The sequence below is a fragment of the Dasypus novemcinctus genome, chromosome 1 (assembly GCF_030445035.2).
Source record: "Dasypus novemcinctus isolate mDasNov1 chromosome 1, mDasNov1.1.hap2, whole genome shotgun sequence".
NCBI classification, from domain to species: Eukaryota; Metazoa; Chordata; class Mammalia; order Cingulata; family Dasypodidae; genus Dasypus; species Dasypus novemcinctus.
In genome coordinates, this window is record NC_080673.1 from 175,831,817 (window position 1) to 175,844,382 (window position 12,566).

Here is a 12,566-nt window from a genome sequence, read left to right on the forward strand (position 1 = left end):
GAAATATTGGTGAGATTTCACACTGACGTCATCATTATATACTCAGGCTGATTCATTATGCACGTCGTAATAAAAAAGTTGAACATTCCAGCTTGGGAGCTTCCATGAGTAGATTCCTAATAGAGTCATTGGTTGCATTTGACTCAGTAAAATATTTCTTCTTATCCTAATGAAGAATTTAGTCGTGATTTTTAAGCATGGTTTATCATGTGTCACTGTTTTCTTTTCTAGAAAATAAAGAAAATCATCATGTTGGGAAAAAGTCAAATCCAAGCAATCAAGCTGTTTTGTAAGAAGTTACTTCTTAAGAGGTTCCATCTTCCTAAGAAATTTTATCCTGAACATTAAAATTCATGATATCTTGACTGAAGTAACAGATTCAGATGTTTTTAGAAAATGATTATATCACTCATATGTACCACTTTAGTGAGTTATTTTAAATCTTTTTTCTTTTAAATGTCTCTGCTGGCATTATTGGTGTCCTAAAAATGTTATAATCTCATCTTTAATGTCAAACTCAGGAACATCTTTACTTTTCACAGACAGCATTTTTCAATATACTTCCTTAACTGAAGATTCTTTTAAGTGTGTCTTATATTTTCTATAACCTTAAATCTTGTATAATTATACACAAATTCATTGTGCCTCTTTAACAAATTCAAAAAGAAAGAGAGAGAGACCATATAATCTTTGACCAGATATTTTCTCAAGGACTAGTCTTCTCATAGATTTACATTTTCCTATATTATTCAGTTTATGGTTTTTCTACATACTAAATCACCAGAGTTTTTTGATGTTGGATATATGAAGAAAAATATTTTTCTCTTAATCCTACAACAGTGAAAACAAATGCCCTTGCTTTAGAATTTTAGACATAATGAAAATGTGTTCTTTTTAGATGAATGTTGTTTGTATCTATTACTAAACTATGGGTTGCATACTTTAATATATTTAGACAAACTGTGAAAAACTTGAAAGTTTAATATTTATCTCTTCTATAATGTTTGAATTCTTTTTCCAAAGAAATAGCATTTCATTCTATGCATCTTCTTTGATTACTATGATGGAAAACAATCACAGCTGTTACACTTGCTAGAGTCTCATATTTTAGAAATTCTACTGATTTCGAATCTTTAAACATTTGCCAATGTAGTATAATTTTAAGTGATTTGAAATATTCTGAAAGTAGTTTTATTGTTAATGGTATTTATGTGTGAAATATGTGTGTCCTTCTCTCTCTCCCTTTATTTACTTACAATCTTATTTGTAATCCAAATTTTAAACTCAAAGTTCCTTATTTAATGTAAGTGTGAAGTATACCTCTTTTTCAGCAGGAACAGTTTTTCGTAATAATTTCATAAATACAACTTTTAGTTCTGTGATATGTTTCACTGAAGTCCTTCAAAATTTAATGATAACATTTGTAAATATCTTAATTTTGTGTTTTGTATACCAAAGTGTTTAGATTGCTTATTATTATATTACATGTAATATATATATATATACATGTTTGTGAATGGTGCTTGTAAACTAAAAATGGTATATGAGAAAAAGATGTCATTACTCTTATTGTTTCATCATAATCAATAAATATTATTGTAAATTTAGTATTTATCTAGATTTAGGTGTAGAAGATAAAATGAATATGGTATATACATAGACCTCAAAATATTTCTATGTTAAAAAATTACAAGGTGGAAATGCCAAGTAGTAAAGGGGAGAGAAAATAAAAAACTGTTAAAGGATAGGAAAGAGAAGCAGAGATTTTCCCTTCTTTCTTCTTTCCACCTTCCCTCCTTCTTTTCTCTCTTCTTCCCTCCATCTCTCTCTAAATTCTATCTGCCTCTTTCTCCTCTCTCTTTCTGTCTTTCTATTTACTCTTTCATTTATCTGATCATTCATTCACTATTAGATTATTTGAAAACATTGTTATTTCACCTTTATTTCTTGTCTCCTAGTTAGGAGGAAAAGTATGAATCTGACTCACAAGAGTCTGACATTTGGTGTAAATATAAAAAAGAGAAGAGAATCTATAAATGCCTTACCTATATTTTACAGTATTTCTTTAAGAATATAAGCAATATTTTATTGAGTAATCATTTAACAGTGCATATATTCCATTATTGGATTTTTAAAATAATCTCCATCATCAAACATATACATCATTTTGCTTCTTATAAGTCACTATTATTTTATTCTGGTCCTTGAAATGCTTATAAAGTCAATTAGAAGTTTTTTTTGGCAGATCTTGTCAGAGGAATATCTTACCCAGTGTTTGGTCCAAATCGTAATATTATGAGATTAAACATTTGTTCAAAAGTTTGTTGGGTAACTTAAAAAAAAAATTATACAACCTCATTTGGAGACAATAACCCCATCTCTAAGAATGGCTCAGATTAATGATATCTGAATAACAAACGTGCTCAAGGATGAGGACATATCTTCAGTATTTAATTTATACTCTATCACATAATAGATGCTAAGTGTTTATTGAATGGTTGAATACATTAATGAATTTGTTGAACTTCAGAGAGTTAACCCACAATATATTATTCATGTATTTTATGTTTAATTTCTATTTTTATAAGTAGGACTTCTAATAACTGTTAAATTAATAAAATGATATTATGTGACTTAAATGGCAAATAGTATTTTCTCTTTTTATTAGGCTTGAAAGATATCTGGAAACCTCAAATAAAACCCATATCAATCTCCTTTATAAAGAAAAATGTATATAGATAAAGTGATCTTCTTAATACATAAGAATACAGGATAAAAATAGAACAAAACAAAAATGATAAATCTCATCAGAAGCATGAAGACTCTCTTTCATTCAAAATAAAGACCCAAACTTAAGAATAAAAGTAAAATTCTCCTTATCCATAATTTATGTAAGCACTGGGTCATTGAATCTATAAAACAAAATTAGGTAACCTTGAATACATAAATCTATTACCTTAAAAAAATAGGGGAGAGAGAAGCAAATATTTCAAGTATTTAAAATGATCAAAGAAAATGTGAATATCAAATGAAAGTCTGCAGAGAATATAGTCATTACTAAAGATATGTAAAGAATTTTTTATTAGTCTTTACATAAAGAAGCTCTAAAAAAAGACTTCCAGATGTTTGAAGAAAAAGACACAAATTTTAATGATGAGAATGAAGGAAGGAAGGTAGGAGGGAGGAAGGGAAGAAGGAAGAGTATGGAAAATATAGAAAGAAACCATGACTTTCACATCCAGGAGATAAAATATATTTATAATTAAATAATTTGAAAGGTATTTGGAGACAGAATACTCCACATATTACTCAATAATATAAATTTAAAATAATTGCTGAATTAATACCAGAACCTAAATAAATAAATAAATAAATAATAGGTATGGTCTCCTTCTAATCCAAAAGAAGATGTAAATAAACACAATCAGGGCATAATGTATTAAGTTAAACTTTTATAGAAAGTATCTATTTGCTCAAAATTTTTAAAAGCATTCTTCTAAGTCTATTTATAGAGGAAGAGTAAATTAAATTCATGACTACAATGCAAGTGAAACACTTTAAAATAATGCTAATAATAAATAATAACAATAAGAAGATGCTTCCAAAGTTGTAATCAGAGGAAAATTCATATCTTAAAAATTTTTAATAGATAATATTTTAAAGCAGTTTTAGGGGTAGAAAGGATAGAGATCTCACATATTTATTCCTTCTTTCCCCAGGACAGAATTTTCCCAATTATTAACACATTGCATCAATTGTTAAATTTGATGAACCAATATTGATACATCACTATTAAATAAATCTACAGTGTATATTAAGGTTCATTCTTTGTGTTTTACAGTTCTATGGATTTTTATAAATACATGTGTCCATGTAGCCACCATTAAAGTATCATATTGAATAATTACTTTGCCCTGAAAAATGCCCTATTCATCCCATTTTCCAACTGAACCCCTGACAATGAATGATCCTTTTAATGTTCCTATAATTTGACCTTTTCCAGAAATTTTTCTTCTTAAGTATTTAATGACTATTTCAGGAATTTTGTCTATACATATAAAATTTAGAATCAGTTTCTCAATATCAACAAAATAACTGGCTGGGATTTTGATCTGGTTTGTATTGAATCCATTGTTTAAATTGGAAAGAATTGGCAACATAATAATACCGAGCCTTCCAATCCATGATCATGGAATATCTTGACAAAGTTGTTTAAATGTAAAATAAACAATAATTCTATTCCTTGTTTGCCTCACTCTGAGTCCGGCTATTTCTAGAAACTACTTCACAGATTATTTGATATAAATTTTTCCTTTAGTTTTATAAAATATATTTCCTTCCTGATCTTATATCATGCACAAATCCATAACTTCTACAAAAATATTTAACAATCTTTCATACTCTTAAAGAGCATGCTTGTTCCCTTATATTTAGACCAACAACAAATACTTGCCATAAGTATATTTAAACTTGATATGTGGAAAAGAGGCCATTAAATCTATATTGTATTAATTAATAATGAGACTGATTGAAACTTCTTGTTTCCTATGATGATTAATATAAGTTCTTCTAAATGTACCTTTTGGGATTTTTTTCCTTCATATTTATGCTTAAGATATCAAGTATTAAGGATATTATCATATTGACTCTCATGTATAAGATGATAAAAATTTCCTATCTTTCATTGGTTTCTTTTGAATTTTCATAATATCAATTTTAACTCTTTAGTTATCTATATTCCCCTGGCTTTATTATTTATTTATTTGGTGTGTGAGTTTGAGTCATTTTCAGACCACAGAAAAGTATTAAATATGTTAAGATAATCCATTCCTGTGCTTGTAAGCTTATTTTTGTGGGATCTTTTTGTTAAATTGTTAGGTGATGTTATGAATAGATGACTTTTGATTAGATAGATTCAGTTAAGGGACTTTGATTAGATTGTGGGGCCCAGAGTGGTCATAATTCTCTTCCTGGTATCTTTTATAAAAGGAAGATGAGGACTAAGAGCAGACACACAGAAAAAAAAGTGCCACAGACAGAAAAACCCAAAAAAACTGGAATCAGCAAAGCACGGAAGCAAGGAAAGAGTCCCCTGAAAGGCTGACAGAAACAAGTTCCAAAGGAAAACAGAGGACATATGCCTGATCATCCAAACTCAAGCTCAGGGAGAAAGTGAGCTTCGAGGGAAATGCAAAGGCCTCAGCAGAGACCAGCTGGCATTGTGCCTTGCCATGTGGAAGGATTCCAGAATCACCAGCAGTTAACCTGTAGTGGGACAGTGTCTCTGATAATGCCTTAGTTTGGACATTTTCACAGTCTCAGATCTGGAGGTTTTTAACTTAATAAATTCTAATTATAAAAATGACCACATTTCTGGTATTTTGTATTGGCAACCTTTAGCAAACTAATACAGAAATTGGTACCAGGAAAGTGAAAGGCTGCTGCTGACACACATCAAAAATGTCAGAATGGTTTTATAAATGGGTAAAGGGTAAATAATGGAAGGATTGTGAGGTACTTGATAGAAAAGACATACATTGCTTTGAAGAGACTGTTGTTGAAAATATGGACATTAAGGGTAATTCTGTCAAGACAGAAATGATGACTGTGTCATTGCAAACTGGAAGGATGGTAATCCTTGGTTTAAAATAGCATAGAATTTGGCAAAATTGACTCCTGATATTAGATGGAAGACAGATTTTGAAAGTAATGAGCTTGGACATTTAGCTAAGGAGATTCCGTACTAAATGTGGAAACTATGGCCTGGTTTCTCCTTGTATATTTTAGCAAAATGAAAGAGGAAAGGAATAAGCTAAGTTCTGAACTCCTAGACATAAGGAAACCAGAAATTGATGGTTTGGGAAATTTTGAACTTCTGGAAAATAAATTCGCAAAGGATAGTGCCCCCCTGTGAGGATATAACTGAATATGGGATCATGCATGGGATCCTTGCAAATCAGGATTGGAAATGGAGTCAACCACGAAGGATTAGTGGAAAGTCTTACTGTCTGATGGCTTTGAACACTATTTCCCGCAGTCTAAACCAACAAGGTTTTTGTGTGTGTGAGATTTGTATAAACAAAACCATTGACAGGGATGGAAAAAAAGAGTGAAGGAAAAATGATTTCAAGGGAAAATACATGGAAGCTGAGGTCTGGACTTAAGACATATTCTCAGGTCAAGAGAGGAACCCCATCAATGTGTGCAAAAAAGTGAGTATGCCCCAGTTTTGGAAGAGGGGGGCCTTGTTCCCCATTGTTCAGGTAGCATTACCCCAAGCTCCAGAAAGGGAAAGCTACATTCCCACTTGTTTGGGGAGAGTTAGGTCACTATCCCACTGTTCTGAGGGAGTTGAGTCTGTGTCTCAGAGATTGAGGAGAATGTGATCATCTCCCCAATATTGAAGGAGGGTGAGTTCTAGAACTAGGCCACTAACTAGATGATTCGTGATGGTAGAAATGAGAAATGGTGTTGGGCAAGCATGTGGAAGGGATGGACCCCTGTGAGGTCCTAAGGAGAAGAAGGCCTCATTCTATAGATGACTCTCAAACTTTGAAATCTAACAGAGTATGCTCTACAGTTTTATGGAACTGTTTGGAACTTATGACTCCTGCTTTCCTTACAGAGTATCCCTATGGTAATGGAAATGTTTTTCTATGAATATCTCTCCTTTTTTAATTGGAGCAGATAACTTGTTTTCTAAATTTCACAGGTCAACAACCAGAGGGGAATTTTGTCCCAAGACAGACTGCATTCTCAGAATTGATTTTGGTGAGATTTTGTACTTAGCATTGTTACTGAAATGATTTAAGAATTTTTGAAATACTGTGATTGAATGAATGTATTTTGCATATGAAAAGAACACGTAGTTTTGAATTCCATAGAGTGGAATGTGCTGATTTGAGTCTTTTGAGTCTTTTCTGCAGCCACCCCTTCCCCCCATTAAGTTCTTAAGCTCTAACTCATTCCTGTTCATGGAAACTTATTTATGGAGAACCTGTTGGTTAGATTCAGTTCAGGGACCTGTTGATTAGATCACCTCTGATTAGACTGCTTCAGTTAAGGGCCTTTAATCAAAATTAAAGATTATAGATTGCAGGACTCAGGGTGGTTGCTAATCCTCTTACTGGAGTCCTTTATAAATGGAGGATGAGGACAAAAAGCAGGGGAAAATAGAAAAAAGTTCCAAAGACAGCCAAATCCCAAGAGGCTGGAATCAGCAGAACAGAGACATGGAAAGAGGTCCCCAAGAGGCTGTAAGAGACAAGACTCACAGGAATTTTGCAAAATTCTCTCCTACTTTAGAACAAAGAATGCCTTTCTTCCAATTTTCAATAACACATTCATCATTTTCTTCTATGGCATCATTGGAAATAACTTTAACACCTATAGTTCTATGAAAAGTCTTTTCAGTGCAATCTAGAATTTTTGTATCAAGTATCTCACAATTCCTCAGGTCTCTACCCATTACACAATTCCACATTTTTAGTAGTTTTCATTGCAACAACCCACTGTCAGATATCAAAAAGTATTTGTTTCCATGCTGCTAAATAACATACAGGGGTTACTTAACAATGGAAATTTACAGACTCCTAATTTTGAAGGAGAAGCTGGGGGAGAAGCCAGAATCTTGAAGTCTATTGAACCCAAAAAACAAAGAAGTCACTGCCACATGCATTCCCATGTGACAGAAAAAACAACCAAAGATCACAGCAGCTAGCCTCAAAATGACAAAACTTTTCAGGGAGAAAGCATCACATTACTAATGCTTCCATTTTGTACTTCTCTCAGCCAATAAATAAGTGAAAGGATAAACAAAATTTGGTACATCCCCTTAATGGTATATAATATAGGAAAAACAAAAAAAGGAATAAGCCATTGAGTTAAAAAAAAAAGAAATGGAGGAATCTTAATACATATTGCTAAATGAAAGAAGCTTGTCTGAAAAGGCTACAACCTATATGATTCCAACAATATGATATTCTATAAAAGGCAAAACTATAGAGACACTAAATGTGCCAGTGGTTAGCTTCCAGATCGAAGTGGGAGAATGAAATGCTAAACAGGTGATGTGCATGGAATTATTTAAGTTAGTGAAAATATTCTGTGTGATGCTGTACTGATGGAGACTTAACATGATGCTTTTGTCAAAATTTATACAACTTTACGGTACAGATAGACTTTAATGTATGTACGTTTTTAAAAAAATAATTTGAAAGGTGAGGTGCAAGATAGAAATGCTGATTATAACAAAAATATCTAACTGAATTAGAAATATATGAAATAGCCTCACAGGAGAAGGAGCAGGGCCTATATATCTTTGGAAATGTGTGGAGTCTGTAAGACTAAAGGCAAAAGAAGGTGCAAATAGTAAATGACTCTAATTGATAAAGTTGTTTCCCACATGGCTATGGATTGGCAATTCTGATACTGATATAAATATGCTGGAATTGAATAATTAGGTAAATGGGTAATAAATAATGGAAGCCAGGTTTCTTAATGTTGGAGTAGGAATTTACTGATAATGAAGATTATGGGGCTAAAATGATCTATTTGTATAGTTTCATGTTGGAGACATAAATTTGTACTCATGTTTATTTTTATTGTGAGACAAGAGGTTACATATGTATATAGATGTAGGTTATAATATACACACATATATTTCCATGTTCTGTAGGCTGAGAGACTCTGAGAGCAATAAAATAAAGAAATAAAAGGATCCATAGTTCCTTGAAGAAATGGCTGATTTTAAGACTGAAACAGGAAATATGCAAGATTAATTTGGAGCATCTTGCAGTGCCATAAAGTAACCAAATGCTAAAAATAAATAAATACAAGAAATACAAGAAAGAGAGAGAAAATAAGCACACATGATAATGATGAGGGGATTTTAAAGGGACATCCTTTGCCAAAGGGACATCAGGAGCCAACTGAAAAAGCTCCTAATGCTTTTAAGCAAAAAATAAATAAATATTTCATTATAAGCCAAAGTATAAATAAATATCCAAGAGTTCATATTGATATAAATGAAACAATTTTGTTCTCCAGAAAATCACATCCTTAAAGTTAGTCCATTCCTACAGGTATCCTATTGTGGGTGAGATCTTTTGATTATATTACTTTAATTAGGGCCAAGGTTGGACCTTAATTTTTTTTACTGAGGTCCTTTATAAATGGGATGAATATGGATAGAGAAGCAGAGAGAAAGCCATGGACATCAGAAGCTGAAAGCAGTGAAATCAGGAGAAGTGAGAGACCAGCAAATGTTGCCGTGTGCTTTGTTATGTGACAGAGGAAGGCAGGATCTCTGGAAGACAGTTTTCAGGTAGAAAGTAATGTCCTGATCTGGAAACTTTCATGGCCTCAGAATTATAGGTCTGTAAACCAACAAATTTCCATTGTTAAAAGTCAACCTATTTCTGGTATATTGCATTTCAGCAGACTACTAGACTAAAACATATTTTGGTACCAGAAATGTGAAGTGCTGCTATTGCAAATACCAATATGTAGAAACAACTTATTGATTCGGTATATGGAAAGAATTGTGAGGCACTTGATAGAAGAGGCCTAGGTTGCTTTGCAGAAATTTTTCATGTAAATATGGAAACTAGAGGTACTCCTGATGAAGACAGAAATGATAAATGTATCAATACAAACTGGAAGAAAGGCACCGTTTGTTTTAAAGTGGCAGAGAACTTGATAAAATTGTGTTCTGATATCAGAAGGAAAGCCGGATTTAAAAATGAAGTACTTGGATATTTAGCTGGGAGATTTCCAAACAACCAAATGTGGAAAATGTGGCCCAACTTCTCCTTGTAGCTTACAGTAAAATGTGAAAGGAAAAGGATAAACTGCAATCCCAGACACAAAGAAACCAGAAATTTTGGGGTTGGAAGATTCTGAGCTTCTGCAAAACGAGTCTCCGGAGAATGGTGCACCGTGTAAACATTTAACTGAACATGGAACCAGTCAGCTTTTAGTGCAACTTGGCATTGGAAATGCAGTTATCCAGAAAGCATTTGTAGAAAGTCCTATTATCTGACAGTTTGGACCCCTGTGTTCTACATGGGAAATTGACAACCTTTTTGCAAGATATGTATGAATGAAAATACTTCCAGCCTGGACTAAAAGTGACAGAAAAGGGATAGATTGAAGAAAAAATTATTTCAAAGGTAAAATCATGGAGTCTGAGGTCTGAACTGAAGATATTTTCTTGGGCCAAGAGATCACCCCACCCCTATTTGTGAAAAGGGTGAGTTTGCCTTGGCACTTTAAGAAGGCAGGTATTCTGCAGCATTGTACAGAAAGAGTGTCACCACTCCAGGTCTCTCAGAAACCTGGAGATTGTGAAGAGCTTAGCTGTCACCTAGATGTTTGATGAGTGTGGAGCTGAGAGCATGACTGTAGTACAGGGCTTCGGAAAGGATGGGGCTTCTGTTCCATCAGGCCTAGAGCACAGAGGACAGGTTATGGTATTCCACAGATGACTCCAGACTTTGAAACGTAGTGAAGTATGTCCAGAGATTTGGAAATGTTTGTTACTTGCAACCCCCAGTTTCCTTCCAAATTCCCATTGCAATGGGAATATTTATCCTATAACTGCCCTCTTTTGTATATTGTGAGCAGATACCTTGTTCTAAGTTTTCACAGGTACATACACAGTCTGAGGGGAATTGTACCTAAGGATGGACTAAACTTATAACTATTTTGATGAGACTTTGTAATTAATATTTGTATAGAAATAATTTAAGGCTTTTGAAATATTGTGATGGAATGAATGTGTTTGCATATGGAAAGAACACATCTTTTTGGAGTTCAGAGGGTAGAATGTGGTAGTTTTAGAATGTGTGTACCCCCCAAAAAAATCATTTTCTGAAAGCTGGTAAATTCCTGTGGGTGTGAATTTATTATTGGTAGGACCTTTTGATTAGTTACTTCAGTTAAGGAATCATGATCCAGGGTGGGTTTTAATCCTTTTACTGGAGTCCTTAACAAGTGTGATGAATATGGAGAGAAAGAAAGAGAAAGCCACAGAGGCAGAGAGAAATCTATGGAAGCCAGAAGCTGAAAGGAATGAAACCTAGGAAAGGGAGAGACCAACAGATCCTACCATGTGCCTTGCCGTGAGACAGTGGAGTTCAGGATCACTGACAACTGGTCTTCATGAAGAAAGAATCACCTGACAATTCCTTGATTTGGACATTTTCACAGCCTCAGCACTATAAGCTTGTGAGCTAATAAATTCCCATTATTAAAAGTCAACCTATTTCTATTATAGCAGAGTGGTACCTCAGTTCTCATCATTAAATGGTTCCAGGAGGCACAACGAAAAATGATGAGTACCAAACAAAATTTTCCCATAAGGAATAATGTAATTAAATTTAATGTACTCCAAAACCAAAGATAATGCACATTTTAAGGCAATATGTGAAAAAAAAATAAGGTTGTAAACATCATTACTTTACATGAGAAGTAAACCTTAAAAATCAATAAATACTTAGGTTAAATAAAATTAAAACTTCGTTTTACCTCTACTGAGAAGAGTCCATGGCTTAATGGGATGGTGGGAGGAGGGTAATGAGAAGAGGTTACATGGATTGTGGCTTGGAATTAGAGTCCCCCTCCTAAAAAACATCAGGCACTTGAACTTCAGGTATTCTTTCTCTTTCCTGTCTTTTTTCAACTTGCACCACAGTATCTGATATACTCTTTGTCACCTTAACTAAGAACTTATCCTATGAAGACTGCTTCTGTCTTCTTTTTAGAATCCTTCAAAATTGTGAAATTGTTTGGTCATTCAATAAATTCATATTTCTACTTTTCAGAACTTTGTCTGGATGGTACTTCTCTACAAGATTTTGAACTTCTGCCCATTTTGCACATATCTCTTTTATCAAGGAACTGAGGATATCCTCCCTCAGTAGGCTTGAGTTTTAAGTCCACACTAGCATTCCCACACAACAGTAGAGTGAGCCTGTCCTTCATTGTTTTGTGGCCTAGTAATGCCTTCTCCTCTTTTGTGATGTAGATTCTACTCTGCATTTCTTTTCCAAAAACCTCCAGTTTCATCACAGTTAAAAATTTGGTGGGGAATAAAACCTTCAGCCTCTATGTAGTCTTGAAATTCATTGATGAATTAATTATCAGCCTTTCTTTTAGCACTTACTGCCTCACCATGCCTCACACTCTATGGATACTGGTCCTCTTTTAAAATTATCAAACCATCAGTGGCTGGCCTTACAAACTTTAGCACTGTCCTTACCCAGTTCAGATTTGTTTTTATTTTTTATTTTATTTTTATTTTATTTTTTAAGATTTAGACATCATTTATTTATTTTTTCACTCTAATCTATATTTTATTCCTCCATCCTGTGGACCCTGGGTTGGTGGTGTCCAATCCTCCTCTATATCAAGAGGGGGCTTAGATCCCACATGGTTGATGGATGTGATTCTCCTGCTTGGAGTTGTAAGCACTCTTGGCTCCCTGGTGTGGTGGTTGACTGTCTTCACCTCCCTATTAGCTGATCTGGGTAAGTCCAACAAACCAGAGAGTAGGATTTGCAACT